At 37.3% G+C, this 18,430-nt stretch overlaps 1 long non-coding RNA gene across 1 annotated transcript in view; it reads right to left on the reverse strand.

Moving 5' to 3' along the window:
• Positions 1-16,268, reverse strand: part of LOC126504802 (uncharacterized) — a 45,866-nt gene extending 29,598 nt beyond the window's left edge. The window contains exons 1-2 of the long non-coding RNA XR_007592712.1: positions 16,154-16,268; positions 5,198-5,309 (exon numbers count right to left, since the gene is read on the reverse strand). This is a non-coding gene — a long non-coding RNA (uncharacterized lncRNA). The remainder of the gene's footprint in view (positions 1-5,197; positions 5,310-16,153) is intronic.
• Between the last annotated feature and the right edge of the window lie 2,162 nt (positions 16,269-18,430).

The following is an 18,430-nucleotide window of genomic DNA, read 5'->3' on the forward strand; positions in this document are numbered from 1 at the left end:
AGCTCGTTTTGGGAGTTATAATTTCTCACATTCTTTGATATCTATGGATTTCTCTTACACTTTGCACTCTATACATGAATTTGAATATATTTACTATACTTTATATGTTAAATCCCACAAAATCCTAAGGGTTAAAAACTTGTTCCCAGAGCAGTGCCGCTGTTTTCCAGGCTTAGTGAGCCATTTGCTCTGTCATAGGCTAGTTATCATTGCCTAGCGACAACGCCATCAGAGACTTCAAGTGATAGGTTCATCCACTTGTAGGCTGGAACCTCAAGAACTGTGAAATAAATTAACCTTTCCTCTTGTAAATCAGTTCTATCAGGTATTTCATTATAGTGACAGAAAATTTACACGCAATATTTATAATTTCTATTGTATTTACCAGTAGGACTAGCCAGAACCAAAATGCTATTCTACATGGAAATATTAAGAAAGTATTTTACTGAGAGAACATTTAGGAAAAGTTGATAAATGCACAAAAACCATCTATTTCTCTTTCTTTCCTTCCTTCCTTCCTTCCTTCCTTCCTTCCTTCCTTCCTTCCTTCCTTCCTTCTTTCTCTTTCTTTCTTTCCTTCTTTCTTTCTTTCTTTCTTTCTTTCTTTCTTTCTTTCTTTCTTTCTTTCTTTCTTTCTTTTTTTCTTTCGAAACAGGTTTCTCTGTTTAACAGAACTGGCTGTTCTGGATTTGCTTTGTAGACTAGGCAGGACTTGAACTCACAGAGATCTGCCTGCCTCTCCTCCCTAGTACTGCGATTAAAGGCATGTGCCACCACTGCCTAGCTGTCTAAGTTTTAAGAGAAATGTTCCATATGGTGGGATGCCTTGCTCAGTCTTGATGCTGCAGGGAATTGGTCCCGCCTCAGTTTAATGTGCCAGGTCTGTTGACTCCCTTTCTGAGGAGTGAATGGGGATGTGTTGGAGGGAGGTAGGGAGGAACAGGAGGAGTGGACGAAGGAGGAAACTATGGTTTTTATGTAAAATAAATATATTTTTTAAAAAAGAAAAAGTCAATAGTTGTACAAATTTCACCTAGGTAGTTTGTATCTATTTAGAGATTTGCTACCTTGTCAGTACTTAACAAATATTGAGAGTCAGCTATAGAATGTAAATATGGCATGGAGTTTTAAGCAAACATAACATTCATCTATATTTTGTCTTTTTCCAAAGAATACTAAAATAAGGTTTGGGGATCAAAATATATCTGGTTATTTTCAGGACGGCTGGTTTGTGCTTGGTTCTCTTATTATGAATAAACCAAGAGACAAATAGATAGATAAATACATATTTCTTCTAATAACCTGGGAATAAGTAAAGAGTATGTGCTGACTCTGAGTCAATTAACAGCAGGCACTTTTAAAATAAATATAAAATAGATACAATTGTCTTTGAAACATAAATTGGCTCAAATTCCTTGGGCATTGATGTACCCAGTCTTAGTTTCATCTAAAGGGAATGTGACCCTTTCCCATCCTTATCAGCATTGTACCATGTTCTGGATGAATAATTTCCTTAATAAAATAAGTCTTTTTGTAATAAATGAAAAATATCTTCTGATTCTATCTGTATTTTAGTTTGAAAATAAGGGATTCTAAAGTCACAGTCTGGGTGACTTTAGGAACCCAAAGATAATTTAAGTAGATTTTGTATGAATCAAAGGAATTGAAAATTAGTTATTACATATTTTGCAGGTTTTGTACAGAAGTATCACTACCTATTGATCTTTGTATTTTAAAGGGCTCTAACCAAAGAGCAAGACAGAACTAGACATACTTTCATTTTCCTACCGCATAAAAAGGGAAGGACGAAAGACAAGCTTGTGCTGTGACATTTCTCTTGAGCAGAAAGGAAATGCACATTCCTTAAATAACACATAAGACAGACCTTTGGGCAACTTGAGTTCACCCCTGAGTGTCATATGCAAACTAAAACCATCTAATTGGCTGCTTAGTTCTGAACACTACACAATAGAAGAAATGTAGAATTGCTCTGGAGGACAGTGTCTCAAACTTCAGAGCACCTCATGAAGCCAGTCTCAAGTTAGAGAGCTAAAATAATGTCTGCAAAATGGCTTACTGCACAGGTGTGATGACCCAGGGTCAGATGCTTCTCACTCACACAAAAAGCTGAGCGTGATAACATTGTCTTGTTATCCCAGAATTGGATAGGGTGTGAAGGCAGAAGACCCCTTGGAATTGTTGATGAGAGAGTCTAAATTGAAGAAATCTAGGTTCAATATCCCTACAAATAAAAAAAGCAACCAAGGAAGACACTTTCCACATGTGTACATGCACAAATCAACATGTACACATATATACACACAAAGCTTCAAGACAAACATGACAGCCTGGTAGAATTTAAAACACAGAAGCAATATAACCAAGACTTCATAAAAAACATCAAAAATTCTGAATGCAAAATCTGGCCTTTAAGGCAATCCTTAATATAAATTTAGATCTTCCATAGTAGTATAAAGAACACTAAAATAATAAGATCAAAATGATTGAGACAGAAATAAAAGAAATCCAAGAAATTAAAATCAATTAAAAATAATTATATTAAATTAGACTTAAAACTGAAGAAAGCATTTAGCATTTATCAAGTGTCAGAAAAGAAATGGAAAGAATGATAGAAGATTAAAGTCCAGGATAATTTAAGACAGAATTTAAAGGGAAAGAAGAGACACAATAGGAAGAACTTCTTACAACCTGAAAGGAAAAAAATGCAAGAAAATTATTGGCAAGAAGCTCAATAATTTAAAACTGATAAGAAGTACAGTGTCAGAGGAAATAAAAATACAAATAAAATAAGCCCATGTTTAAACACTTGACAGTGGATTTTAAATACCAAACACAAAAGCATTCAAAAAGCAATTTGGATTATTAACAAAACAATGAGAAAGAGATCAGCAACTGACTTTTTTGTGAATCCAGCAAAATCTTAGACATAATAGGATATCTTTGGTATGTTGTACGATAACAACCTAAAATTTATAACCAATGAAAATTGTCTCTTTCAAGAATGAAGGAAACCAGACATTTTTAAGTGATAAAAGCTGAACTTTGTGATGGAAAAGCCACAAGCAATAAATTCTAGAGAGAGAGAGAAAAAGTTTGGGGACAGACAGAATTGTTAGGTACACACAGGCTAATATATTACAATTATATGGAGAACCATTTATAGTTAATCCTTCAGCATAACTGTAAGCTAACTCTCTGGACACCCATCTTTCTTGGTATCAGTACCTTTGCTGGTATGAACATGGGTAAACTAATTATTTTATTCTGTTTTCACCACTTCACAGTGGTGATATTGATGTTTCCATGGGATCAAGAAGATGGTGTGGGAAAATAGGGGAGGACTCAGAAAACGAGGTAGAATACAGCGAGCTGTTTTCATTGCAGCACAAAAAGCAACACCAATATTGTCTGATGTATAAACGACCTTAAAATCATAAGTTAAAGAAAATAGTACCAAAGCCAAGAGAATTGAAAATATGTTGCTTTGGAGGAAAGAATTAAGATATGAACTAATGTTAAATTTTAATAAATAGAATCTGCACACTGAAATTCATATAAACTGAAATAATACGGGTACTCTCCCTCCCACCCCCTCAAAAAGGAAATATAATGCATAATGTTAAAAAATAAAGAAAAAAAAGACCACTGAGGATGAAAGCAAATGTGGACTTGTAGATGTTTTTAGGCAGAGCGTGTGTGTCAGGGGAGTGAAAGTGAGACATGCCTGTGTTTATTGTGTGTTCTCCTCTCCTGGGGTTTTAACTCAGGCGGTGCTTGATTTTCATGGCTGTCGCTTACCACAGGATACAGTGATGTGGTTCTAATTTTGGCAAGCCCTATTTGTTGGCATTTTTCCGTTTCTCTGTAGCTCAGGCAAAGTAATAGCTTCCTGCTGCTGCTAAAATTGTCCCTTTCCCCTGCCTCTTAAGCTAGGCATGAAGTTATAGTCAGTGTCAAAAGCACTCTCTGCTACCTGTTCTTTTCCTTGGCTGCTAATACATTGTTGTAAAAGGTGACTTTAAAGTTGTTTTTAATCTCTCGCTCTTGCTCTGACCCTTTGCTCCCACAGTAAGTTCTCATTATCCTAAGATTTCCTCCAAACACTCCCATGGGGAATAAGAGTGTTAGCGATTCCTGAGTGGGAATAATGTTTTTGAAAATTAAAGTCTGCAGCCTCTGTAAGCTGGGAAAACAGACCAATGCTCTGGAAAGGTAGCTTTACCCTATTTTCTGATATGTATAAATTCAATCCTGCAGTTGCCAAGGCCAGGTCAGAAGGATAGCACAAAGCGAGAGTTGGAGCGACTGCAGGACAATGAGTGAGAGGCGCATATCAAACAATGCAATGGCTCTAGTTTGGGTCCTGTTAAATCACAGTCTTTACTAGGAATCAGCTTCCAAGACCATTTCTTTCTGCAGCTTGTGTGTGTGTGTGTAAGAGTGCTACTTTCTCTGTATATTATAAAAAAAATAAGTAGACTATTCTGGTAGAACTTTTAAAGAACATCATTGTTTTGCTACCAATGAATGTTTCTTAGAAACAATAAAAGCTCTTTCTACAACCACTGTTTAAACCATGAATGGCAATATTTTAGGAAATCATCTCTCCTTTTTTTTCTTTCTTTCCTTTTGGTTTGCTTGTTCAATAGTCTATATTGTTTGTGGATCTCCTAGACTCCTTCGACCAATACTTCGAAATATACTGTAGAGTTGAAAATCAACTTTCAAAAAGTTGTTATCTTCCTATTAGGCAATATTAAAATATCCAACTCCAGATGTTTCATTTGTATAAATAAGAAATTATTTAATAATCATAACTGAATTTTGTTAAGGAATTAACACTTCACACTTGATGTGTACAACTTGAATGTCAATGGTTTCCATCAGTCAAGATAATCTCAATACATTAATATTCAAAATATGTTCACATTATAGACCCTGAGAAGAACTAGGAGAGAGGGCAGTGAAAGAAAATCCATGCTAGCTAACTTTTGAAATTTAATTTACAAGTAATGTTAAGAAAAAATACGTTTCTATGTGCTCATAGAGATCAATGTGTTAGAGTTACAAAAGGCATAGCATATGTGTTTGATGTATTCAGTTCTTTCCACATACAATGAATAGAGTCTAGAAGGATGAAGTCATACAATTTGCGATGGCGGAGTGTCATTCATACCTTGCAGTCTCCTTGCTGCTTGAGGTAAACTGCAGGAGACAATGGAGCCAACATTCCCAACTTGATAGAAATCAGGAGCTTTGCTCCTCCTCCCAGCTCTCCAGAACCAGATCTACAATTTAACAAGATTTCATGATAGTTCTATAAACATTGAAATCTGAAAACGACATGTTTCACATTGCTTTTTAGTTGTTTTCCATACTTGTCTTGGTGTCTGAGGATATAATATTCCCCAGGCAAGAATATGTCCTTTGCTTGTTTGTGAATTTCTTAGCAGAAAGTCACAGCTGGAATAGAGTATTATCTTTTATTTTTTTATTACACAGTTTTGATATATAATATAAAACTTACTAAAAAGATAAATTAAAACATTAATATTTATTGGTTAGTTTGATAGCAAAGATTTTTAAATTTATTAACTAGAATGATGTTCAAATACTATATGCTCAGAAAGCTAAACAATTTGAAATAAATGGATGTAGCAATACCCTTAATTGTGTGAATTCTAGAAAATTCTGATCAATTATAATGGATTAAAAAGCTACCTTGAGAAAGTATCTCAAATATCTTTCATAAAAAGATAAGAACTAAATTGGCCTTCATGAACTTGAAATAAGGTCTCATTAAATACATTTTCAATTGATAACATTATGAAGAATTTTTTTCTGAGCATATGAGCATAAAACATAAAAATGTAATCAAAATTTATAGAAAAATAGTTCAATGATTGGAATTTCAACACTTTTTGATTCTCTGCCCATGCACTGTTTTTTTTAATAATCAAAGGCTTTTCTTTAAAAATAATCTTTTATTTTTGATATTATAATATGATTACAGCATTTACCCTTCACTTTCCTCCCTCCAAACTCTCCCATACATACACCCATTCTCTACTCTCCCCTCATTCATGATGTCCAAAGTTGGCTTCAAACTAGGATAACAAGTTCTAATCTCATTCCTTGCCTCTTACCAGGTTCTGGACCACATATTTAAGTTTGGGGCAGATTTAGATAGGAGAGTTAAGAGAAATCCAGAATTGTTTTTATGACTCTGAAAAATCTACTTGACTTTTAAAGCAATTAATGTCAAAGATAAATTTATTCTAATTTTGGGTAGATGAGTAAGCTAAGGTTGGAGAAGACTGTCTCTAAGGAAAATTTTGATCTTTTCTTAAATACTTTGCTCATCAAGTAACTAACAAGGAATGTGAGTGACAGACAACATTCTAAAATCAAATGCCCCCGCTTTGACGTGGGGAATGAAGAACTCTGCCACCATTTCGGCACGGCTGCTAACAAAAGATGTAGGCAAAGAAGCAGTGCAGGCCCTCTTAGCTGGAAATGTCAGAAGGAAACTTCGTTAATTTAATTTACCCTGAGTCCTTAAGCTTCTCCAAACTGTCAAATTTACTACAAGAGCCCACATTTTAAACCAGGCAAGCAGAAGGTCTTTAAAATCAGCACAGTTTATGGGGAATTTCCTAGTGAAGATAGAATTTTAAAGATGCATCTCTCAAGCATGTCTGTGGTTAGTTAGTCTACTTTAAAAATCTTTCAAGATTTCCGAGGAAAGAAAATTGTTGCTATTGGAATATTATCTTTCATAGAGTTAGCTTTACTAAAAACAGTACGAAGTTTTATCCAGTCCATTTTCTAAGGAATTTTGGCAAATTCTACAGGGACGTGCATGTGAATTAGCAATAGTGCTGGGTCGAGATGTTATTCTCTTCCTGCTGTGTTTGTTGGTACTAAAATTCATTATGAACCCCAAGGAATTTATTTTTATGCTGCAAAATTGTGAGTCTTCAAGTTTCATAGACCCTTGCATGCATCTGTCAAGCGACAATTGAGGAAAGTATAAAAATATCCTAAAATGTGCTGTTATCATTCTTTTATCTCTGCTAGCGATGGGGTGCAAAACAGTTTGAATTGCTTTTTGTTTGTTTTTTGGGGGGGGAGGAGGTTCTGTTTCACAAAGCACTTTTTTGGTGATACTCCACCATGAAACATTTTTGATGTGGGAAAATTACTTCTTACCTGTCTAAAGGGTCCTTGGTGCAGAAGGACCTACACTAGGGTGTGTCTTTCTGGGCAGGGAAGAATCAGGTCTGTACATAAGGAAGGACAACAAACTCGTGGAGATCAAGACCAAGGAGTTGTTGTGATATGGAATCAGCCTTTCCATCTGGCCAATTTGGTAAGCATGTGAGTATCTCTGCTTTGCCAAATTATGACTAAGAATGAAACAGGAACTTTTCTAGGGCTAAATCCTATGCAGTCCCAAGGGGCCTTCAGAAGATGATGTGGTATACTTCTAATTAGTTTAAAGTCACTATCGATTAAGATTTTGTTTCCATGACTTTCTCAAAATGACTTACTGAGTCTGTTGGTAAGGAACTTGCAAATTCAAGAATCTTTAGGTCTTAAGCAAATATCTGAATGCGATTAAATAATAACACAATAAAATTATGTCTATGACAAAAGAAAGCTGCCCCCTCCGGGTAGCCATGTTTTCTGATTATTATTGCCTGGCCAATACCTTTAATTGACTCAGAGTGTTGAGAATTTAAAATGAAAGGCTGTTTGTTTGAAATCCTGTTTGTAATTCTCAACTGTTGTTTGATTTCTACAAGTCAATCTTTTTTCTTAATAACATAAAAGATGATGCAAGGAGGAGCAGAGATGGTCTTGAGAGTGGTTTGAAACTATTATTTTTAAATAAATTATAAATCTCAGACATTTTAATATCACAAATTTTAAAATGCCCTTATCTCTGCTCCCATTTGCTGAATGTATATAAAGTTAGGTATTTAGGGAATAAAATAATTAACAGGTACTGGGAATGTCACTCAGAGCTAGACATTTTGCCCTGTGTGTGTAAGACCACGTGTTTGATCACTAGCACTGCAAAAAAAAAAGGAAGAAAGAAATTAAGAAAGAAAAGAAGGAAGGAAGGAAGAAAGGAAGGAAGGAAGGATGGTGGGAGGGAGGGAGGGAGGGAAAGAAGGAGGGAGGAAAGGAAGGAAAGGATAACTTTATTCTTTCTTAATCCCTATAATTAGTTTGGATATGTTTTCTGACAACCTCCAGATTGTCCCTTTGTTTTTATTTCCTTTACTGTACAGAAGATTTTCATTTTGCTGTAAACTATTTTCCTGCCAATTCTTTTATTGTGTGTTTTTGGTAATGTATTAGAAATTCAATTTTCTCTTCATTTCATTTAGCACTTTTAGATTTGGGGCTATTATTATTTATTCCATAAGAATTTCATGCATATGTATAATGTGTTCTAGTTATATCTTCCCACTGCATTGGCCCTCCAAATCTCACCCCCTTAAGCACATCCTGTTTCAACTTTGTGTCCTTGAGTTTCTCACAGGATATGTGGCCAATGCTAAAATCAAGAAAACAAAGAGCCTAATTAAAAGACAGGACAAGGAACTAAACAGAGGGTATTTTATTTGAAAAATATGAAATATAAATGGCTAAAGAAATTTTTTATTAAAAAGCATTCAACATCCTTCATCTTTGGGGAAATACAAATGAATACTATTTTAAGATTTCCTCTTACCCATTCAGAATACCTAACATTAAAGAAAAACCAGAAAAATAAAAAAAGAATTGATACACATACCAGCATATAAGCAATGAAAGAAAAACACATGCTTACTGTTGATGGTAGTCCAAAATGGTGCGACCACTGGGAGAATAAGTGTGGAGGTTCTTCAAGAAGCTAGAAATACCCCTATCCCATGATACAGGTACCCCACTCTTTAGTATATATCCAAAGGACTCTGTACATTCCTCTTCTCTGTTGTTGGTTGTTTTTCATTCTTTGCCCTTTGGGAAGACAACCACCCAGTTTCCAAATAATAACAGAGATATATAATAATAAAATATAAAAATATAAATATATAAAAATAACAATACAGAGATTTAGTCTTACAGCGTGGCATTAGTTTGGTTTATTTCTAGCCAGTTTTTCTTAAATTATCCCATCTACCCTTTGCCTGTGGGTGTTGTAGGAGGCCACTAGTTAGCTCCGGGCTGCTCAGCCCCCAAATCACACAGAAACCATATTATTTGCAATACTGTTTGGCCAATAGCTTAAGCGTATTTCTGGCTAACTCATATCCTAAATTAACCCGTCTCCATTAATCTGTGTATCACTATGAGGCTGTGACTTACCAGGTAAAGTTCCTGAGTCTGTCTCCAGTGGGGCTTCATGGCTAGTCTCTTACTATGCCTTCGTTCTCTCAGCATTAAGTTTAGTTTTCCCCACCTAGCTCTAGTCTGCCCACAGGCCAAGCCTGCTTCTTTATTCATTAACCAATAAAAGCTGCACATAGACAGAAGGACCTCCCACATTATGTGGGCTTTTGTATTTTTCTATTGTATATATCTCTTTCTTACCCCATTGCTGGTTGTATAGCTGTATGGCTGGCCCCAGGTGTTCTCTCTCCTTGTTTTTGCTCCTCACTCCACATTCTTCTCCTTCTATATACTCTCTCTGGATGACAGCCCCATCTTTCCTCCTGTTGCTTTGCTACTGGTCATTCATCTCTTCACTAGACCAATCATGTCTTTTAGACAGGCAAAGTAACACTGATTCACAGAGTTAAAGAAATGCAACTTATCTACTGATGTGGAATTCCCCTCTGTATGCTGTGAATACCATTGGTTAATAAAGAGACTGCTTTCAGCCTATAAAGCAAGGCAGAACAGAGCTAGGCAGGGAAAACTAAACTGAATGCTGACAGAAAGAAGGTAGAGTCAGGGAGAGAAACCATGTAGCCCCACTGGAGAGAGACAGTGGAACTTTACCCAGTTAGCCACAGCCTTGTGGTGATACACAGATTAATAGAGATGGGTTAAATCAAGATGTCAGCATTAGCCAGATTCTCTGTGTATTTTTTTCATCTTTACGTGGCTTTATTTAAACTCTATTTCTTTTATTTTTACTTTTAACTTTTGGCTTTATTTATTTACTTATTTATTTATTATTTATTTAAAATTTCCACCTCCTCCTATCCTCCCATTTCCCTCTCACTCCTCCCACTTCCCCCCATGGGAGCACTGGACTGAGCTCCCAAAGCCCAGATGAAGAGCAGAAGGAGGGAGCACATGAGCAAGGAAGTCAGGACTGCAAGGGGTGTGTCCACACATGGAAACAGTGGGACTGATCTAATGGGAGCTCACCAAGGCCAGCTGCACTGGGACTGAACGAGCATATGACCAAACTGGACTCTCTGAATGTGGCTGACAATAAGAGCTGACTGAGAAACCAATGATAATGACACTGGATTTTGGATTTTGATTCTATTGTATGTACTGGCTTTTTGGGAGCCTAGTCTGTTTGGATACATACCTTCTAGACCTGAATGGAGGAGGGTCTTAGACTTCACACAAGTCAGGGCACCCTGACTTTTCTTAGAATTTTTGGCCTTTTGAGACAGGTTCTCTGTGTATCTTTGTCCTGGAACTCTCTCTGTAGACCAGGCTATCCTTAAACTCACAGAGATCCACCTGTCTCTGCCTCCCAAGTGCTGGGATTAAAGGTGTGCACCTGTCTGTTTCTGCCTCTCAAAATTTGGGATTAAAGCATGTGCCACCACACCTTGAACTTGCAGAGGTCTCTCTGCTTCTGCCTCACAAGCTTGGGATTAAAGGAGTGTACCACCACACCCAACTACTCTCTTTCTTTTTTATATTAAGGACTTTCACCTTTAGCCTGCATATATTTTTAAAACACTATAAAATATTTAGAGTTTACTTTTTTGTCTTTGAATCTTTCTTTACTTTATATCTCTCCCTTTTTCTGACTACAAGAGTCTTTAAATTTACCAAGCAATATGAGTAGGATTAAAGCCATGGCTTTGAAGGCTGGATCCAGCTCATTCTTTAGCTTTCTGTGATTCCAGCCTCATGGCGGAGGTAATGGCTGTAGCCACGTTTATTACCACAACTCCACAGTGTTTCAAGGTCCCTGCCAGCAAGCAAGCTGCAGCAGTGTGCTCACAAACCACACTCAAATGATCTGTAGTCAGATCATCTGCCTGAAAGAGTCAGAGTTTGCCCTAACAGGACAGCCCAGAAAGCCAGCATTTTAAAACGGCAAGACTTTTTTCCTGCTATGGCAGAAAACCCAAAAAGCATGCAGTCAGCTTTTTATCAACACCATTTAAATGTTTCTTAGCTGGACCTCTTAAAAGAGCTGCAAGGCTTTACAGCTAAAGCTGAGTCAGAAAGCCTCTCTTAGATGAGAGTGCTTCCTTGCCTCTTTCAAGCAGAGCAGATCCGAGAAATTGCTGCTACCAAGAAAACATGCTTTACTCTATTCTTTCCCAAGCTTCCTCAGGCTTTCTGTGAATGCAGTTATCCATGTGGGCACCATTCTGTAATATGAGGGCCTGCTTGTTGCCCCCGCCACCTGGCTAGCTTAGCTTGCTTCTGGGCTCTGGTGCTTTTTAAAACAAAAGAGACCATGCCCAAGTAGGCTGGTATCTTAAAGGTTATTGGCTGAAGGAGCGGAAGTAGCTCCTGCAGCAAGTCTATGCATTTGTCCAGCTACCAGGATCATACATCTTTGACTCTTTCAGCTTGTGATATAATTTGAAATCAAGAGATAGCTTAAGGCTTGAGTAATTTAATGTTTCAATATTTCTTTGTCTACTTAGGGTCAGTTTGTGGCACATGAATATCAGCTGTGATTTTATTACTTTAAAAATACATTTAGGTGTTGCAATTTGGAATTAAAACTATCACTTTGAATAGCAAATTCATATTATTTGTGTTTGGTCTGATAAATTAAATATCTTGCTTTGAAAAGGTTTAGCAATCTTTCCAGTCCTCTGACATGTATTTGTGTTACAAAGGTCCTTTTCAAAGAAGAGTGAGGCAGTTTTTTTAAAAAAATCATAAATGCTAATGAGATTATCATCTCTAAAATAGCTAGGTCAGGTGGAAACAAATTTATAAACTTGACGTCATTTGTTGTACAATGCCACCACTGATAAAGAATCATAGTTTGAGACCCTGTAAAAGAAATAGCCTGGTAACTCAGCTACATTAGCTCCTTCCTCTTCCTTGCTGTAGGAGTGAAGGGAGGATGAGGAATCAAAGTGATGGAGGGTCAACCTGTCCACTACTGTAAAAGATATACTGATAAGCTGTGTAAGCTGAGATTTCATTTAAGTCATCACCTCCTCACATTATGTAAAAGAGAAAAAGAAAGGAGTCACCCTTTACAGCAGAGAAACATCTCCTCCTTCACGTTTTCTGCCAGAAAGAGTAGTTTCACTTTAGATTTATGGCTTATAATCTTCATGTTCTTATGAACGTGAAAGAATGGGCTATTCATAAGTTCCTAGAGAAACTAAAGCTGAGCCAATACTTCTTTCAATATTTTCAGCAGTTCTCCATGACTAAGATTGTTAGAGAAACTAGGCTTAATCACAGGATTTCTAAGGGGTCACAAAGAACTCCAGAATTGGCAAACACAATATGGATGGTGTCAGGGATGCACACCATTAAATGTATTAAAGGCAGGACCCTGTGTTTCTGGAGAAACTATCTTCTCAAAAATCCTCTAAAGCAATGGGTAAGTATCTATGAAGGATTAAAGGACTCTCATGAATGTACAAGCTGAGAATACTTAGTTTCCAGAAAGCTAATTCCCATTGTCTTTTTGTGTTTCTCTGCCTCTCTTTGTCTTCATCTCCTCAATGTCTCTCTTTCAAATTAGTATTACCTTAAAAATTTCCACCAAGAAAAGTCATCCCCATCCACCCATCAATGCTTGAGACAGGTAGGAGAAATGGCCCAAAGGTCACAAGAGTGGGAAAATAGTTCCTGACTCTCATCAACTGTGACACTAAGGAGATCAGGCTCTGTACCTCACCTGGGCAACACAATAGAGCCAAGCTTGTTGGTAGATGTGTGGATGAGGCAATCCCAAATTTGTAAGCATAGTAGAGCTGTCCCCACTACTCATCTGTGATATGGTGATATGGGTGGGAGAGAGATACCCCATTGCCCCTACTCATTAGGTGTGGGAGAATTGTCTGTATTCTGTCAGTCATGTTTTAAATAAACGCTGATTGGCCAGGCAGGGATTATAGGTGGAAAAACCAAACAAGAAGTAGAAATAATGCAATGAGAACAGGAGAATTCTGCGAAGGAGGAAGTTGATTCCTCCCAGTCCTGTGCAGACCACCGCGAACGCAGGATGTGACCTGCCAGCTGAAAAAGGTACCGAGCCATATGACAAAAATAGATCAGAATAATGGGTTAATATAAGCTACAAGAACTAATAAGTATCCTGGGCCAATAAGCTTTATAACTTATAGAGAGCTCTGTGTGATTTTCTTTGGGACTAAACAGCTGTGGGGAACTGGGCAGGACAGAATCCCCAACAAGCAGGTCCCATTCATTGTTACACCCATTACTGCCAACAACAGAGCAAGATGACTCTCCCTCTTGCCAACTGCAGCACTTAGGAAAGTGGGCCCTGCTCCTTGTCTAGGCAGCACAGAAGGGCTGGCCCTGTTGTAAGAGGTGTGTGTGATTCAGCCCTGATGTTATGTGGGTGGAAGACAGATTTCCCCTGCCACACACACGTCAATGCCTGAGACAGGTGGGGGAGTGGCCGTTGCATGGCTCCTGGGCAGCTCATTGCTGAAAGGTGAGAGATCTCACCATGGAGGTGAGGACACAGGACAACTGGCAGGCTGACCACTCTGGAGCTTCCCAGGCTCAGAACCAGGGTTATGAATTGGCCAACCCCAACATCCATCCCATCTACAATCTGCTGAGGCACATGAAGGAGACTTACACCCAGACCAACAGCTGCAGGATTTCCACAACACAGGGTAACAACAGGAAGAGTCTTAGTGAGGGCCCAGCATAGATAGTGTAGTTGTCATCAGAGGTCTCGAACCAGGTCAATGACTTCTTGTAATGAACACTGGATAAACATATCTGGACAAAGCAGTTTACTGTGAGACTCACTGTGTCACACTGCAGCATCCATGACAAGATTTGAAACTAATTTTTCTTTTAAATTTTGTTATATTTGCGGGGTGGGTTGCAGGGGTAGAGGGCAAATGAATGGGATCAAGATGCGTGATGTAAAAGATACCTTGAAAAAATAAAAAGAAAGTAAAACTCTCAATAAAACACAGAAACAGAACAACACATCCAGTTAGTTTCATAGACTGTAGATGAGCCACAATCTATAGGAAACTATTAGGTTATTTTCCATATTGACTAAAGTTGTGAACTATCTTAAAATTTTCTTATCCATCAGGATTACGCATAAACTACTACATTTTAGGGATGACAGATGAACAAGCACTAAGCAATCTTGAGGTCAAAATAACGTTGAACAAAACAAAACTTTGGGTTAGCTACTTATACTTTCAGCTTTACTACAGAGCAGATATTGCAAGTGCACTCCCAGCCTTTTAGTGCTGCTAGCTGGTACTGGACGAAGACTGACTATGTGCATGTGCGCCCGACTTATCAGCCACTCAAAACAGGTGCAAAGTGGTTCCAGCTACACAGCTACAGTCATCAGAGGACCATTTTCTAACCTTTTTTCAGGGTTCTTTTGGATAACTATAGAAACCTTAGCTAGCTATCGTTATAGATAACTATAGCAGGATCAATTCAAGACATTGCTGATGAAATGAAGTGTTATTAAATAAATATTTAAAATGGCCCCTGCTTCAAACTTCTCACTTTCATTAAATCTGGAACAAATTTCTGACAGTAAATATTGAATAAAATTATTATCGTACTAAAGAACTTGAGTATTTCAAAGGGAGAACTATAGAGAACCTTTTTTATTTCTATACTTGACTATGAAGGTAAGTTCTACAAAAGTATTTATTTTTCCATCTAAAAATTTTAGCAAATAATTTGTGAATGAGGAATGTACATTCTTTTATCATTATTCTTGTTACTTTTCTCATAGTTGATCTAAATAGCCTAGTGATTAATAATGGGGAAATTTCCAGAATCTTTTGATAGTACTTATCATCTCAAGACATTTGATGCCAGTCTGTTGATCTCATCAACTGCGTATTTGTAGATGGAAAGTAAAATTTAAAGTGGGAGTGGTAGTAAAAGTCAAACTCCCCAACTGATAGAAAGAAATCATTTGATGCCAGTGAAATGCCTCAGAGGGCAGTGTGTTTAGATGCCAAACCTGACGAGTTGAGTTCTGTGTGCAGGAGACATGTAGTGGATTGGAACAACTAGTTCCTACAAAGGTGTTCTCTGACTTCCACAGCACATGCTTGTTCACAAACATGCATGCACATAAGCAAATATTCAAACAATAAGCAAATAAATAAATAAAAAGAAAGCAATGTTTTGTTGAGATTTTTGAACCGTTTAAATTACTTGTTTAAGCTTTTAAAATAAATTGTACACCCAGAATTTGATGTAGGAACATTATCATAAATCTTATAAAAATCACGAAGGAAATATATTGACTTTTTCTTAACAAAAAAAAATGTTTTTTAATATAAGAAACACCAATGATACACCATCAATCACCCTCAAGAATTTGAGAGACACAAGATATTAAAGTATTTGCAGCTAAACAGTTCTTCTGCCACTTGTCACCCATGTTAGCAGGGTTCCCAGTACACAAGAAAACTGATGTTATTTTCTGAGTGAAGTCACTGATTGTGTATAGTACCCCACTTAAGCTTACTCCTAAATATTGCAGTCCCCAGACAGAAGTATTTTAGAACAAATCACTGCTATGTCACGTCTACTTTCAAGTGGCATGCATTTAAGTGACTATACACTACTTCGAGCTACTCAATGAATGTAGCTGTAGTTCCTAGGGTCTCATTATGCGGGATTCAGAATATAACCCCAGGGAATCATTTTCACATCTGTCTTTTTACATCTGCTATCAAACTATAGGCAAGATCCCACTCACCTCAGACTTCTTTGTTCCTGTTTGGTGGAAATGCTGATCTCTCTCTTACATTCCCAGGACTTTATATATATACAGACTACTTTTCAAGTGGACCTTTTAGAACACCAGGAAAAACAGTGGCTTCTGAGGCAAAGGAATAAAGGAATCTTAGAAATTTTAATAGATCAGAGGCATAAACAGAACCCCACAGAAAACAACATATCAGATTGCTGTGCCAAAAATAAGTTTATATTGGAGAAGGAAGTGGAAGTTGTTTCTTTGATTTTGGCCACTAACCCTCTGTTGGTCTGTGAGAGGAAATAGAGAGTAACAGACTGAGATAAAACTTGGCTCCTAAGATCCTCCACTGCAACAGAGTGTGACTGTCTCCTAGACCCCTCCACTGTAAGTGTGTAAATGGGTCCTGTACATCTTTACCATAACAGAGTGTATGTGGACCCCATCTGAAAACAAAGTGTGGGAAAAGACAGACATTTCTGCAGCAGAATTTGCACACACATACGGTATGGTTTGCCTAGGCACATTTTTCTGTAGGAAATTCTAGGATAACTCTGGTTAGAAAGCCACTATCCTTTCCTTCTCTTGTCTCATTAGTACCATGTAAATGGGTGTTTGCTCAAAACCACATTATTGTTTATGAAAAGACATCTCATGAAAGACCAGTGCAGTCTGCTGTCTTAGTTGGGGTTTCTATTGCTGTGAAGAGACAACATGACCACAGCAACTCTTATAGAAACAAAACCAAACAACATTTAATGGATGGCTTACAGTTTCAGAGGTTTATTCGATCACTATCATGGCAGGGCACGACAGCATGCAGGCAGACGTGGTGCTGGAGAAAAAGTACAGAGTGGAGAAGGAGCTACATCTTGATCATCAGAAAATAGGAAATAAACTGAAAGACTGGATGTGGCTTGAGCATACCTGAGACCTCAAAGCCCACCTCCACAGTGACATACTTCCTCCAAGAAGGCTTTATTTACTCCAACAAAGCCACACCCACACCTCCTAATATGCCAGTCCCTATGAGCTTCTTGGGGCCATATACATTCAAACGACCACACCTACTTTTACCCATCAAACAGGAAGCTTCCTACTTTCCTTTATGGCTTCAATTCACATATTAACTTTTCAGAAAATCTTTTCTGATTTGTTACAATTTTTTTCATTTTGTCACTAATGAACCATATAAATATTTCTTAGTATGTAAGTTTCCAAAACATCTCATAAGTCAACATGAGTTTATTTATTACCTAACTAAATATGTTGATTAAAATTTTATACATGATTTTTAGTTCAATTTCTAGCACACAGCACACAATGGAAATACCTTGTAAATGAACAATTGCTCATCAAATGTCAAAAGTCTAAAACTCAATTGGAAGAGGGATGTGGGAATAGGGAGATAAACATCTCCTTGTTTAGAAGAAAGAACATATTTTCTTCTAAAAATGGTGCTTATTAAGAATGAATTGTGAAGTAGGTATGAATAAGATTGTAAGTGTGGGCAGAAAATACTAAAGCATTTAATCTCCCTCCCTTCCTTCCTTCCTTCCTTCCTTCCTTCCTTCCTTCCTTCCTTCCTTCCTTCCTTCCTTCCTTCCTTTTTCTTTTTACAAGACAGGGTTCCTCTGTAGCTTCTGTAGACCAGGCTGGCCTGAAACTCACAGAGATCCCTCTATCTCTGCTTTCCAAGTGTTGTGATTAAAGGCATACACTGCCAACTTCTGAAAAGAATTTAATTTCTTTTGCTTTTAAATTTCAAGATGTGGCCAATATGGTGGCACATGCCTTTAATCCCAGTACTTGGAAGGCAGAGGTAGGCAGATCTTAGTGAGCTGAGTACTCAGTGGCTAGCCTGGTCTACAAAGTGAGTTCCAGAACAGCCAGAGATGCTATACAGATAAACCCTATCTTGAAAAACAAAACAAAAAATGCAGAATAGAAAGCCCAGTGGGTGGAGAATGTATTAAATAGATTAAAATGTTAAAGGTGTATTATAGGTCTAAAATAAATGATACCTCTCTGAACAAAATTAATTTTTTTAATATCACGCAGTTGGATATTATTAATTTTTATGAGGTAATGCAACATTGCTTAGCCAGTTGAAGCATGTATAAGTATGAGTTGCATGTCAATTAGGGAAAACGTTGTAACTTTTACTCTTAAAACATTCTTCAGAAAATAATTTTTATTAGCACATATTCACAATTCATGGACCTTTAAGGAAAGCATGGAAGAGATTTATCCTTCATTCTAGTAACCAGCATCTAGAAT

The sequence above is a fragment of the Alexandromys fortis genome, unplaced genomic scaffold (genome assembly GCF_014885135.2).
Source record: "Alexandromys fortis isolate MF-2015 unplaced genomic scaffold, M_Fortis_MF-2015_v1.1 scaffold_32, whole genome shotgun sequence".
Classification (NCBI taxonomy): domain Eukaryota; kingdom Metazoa; phylum Chordata; class Mammalia; order Rodentia; family Cricetidae; genus Alexandromys; species Alexandromys fortis.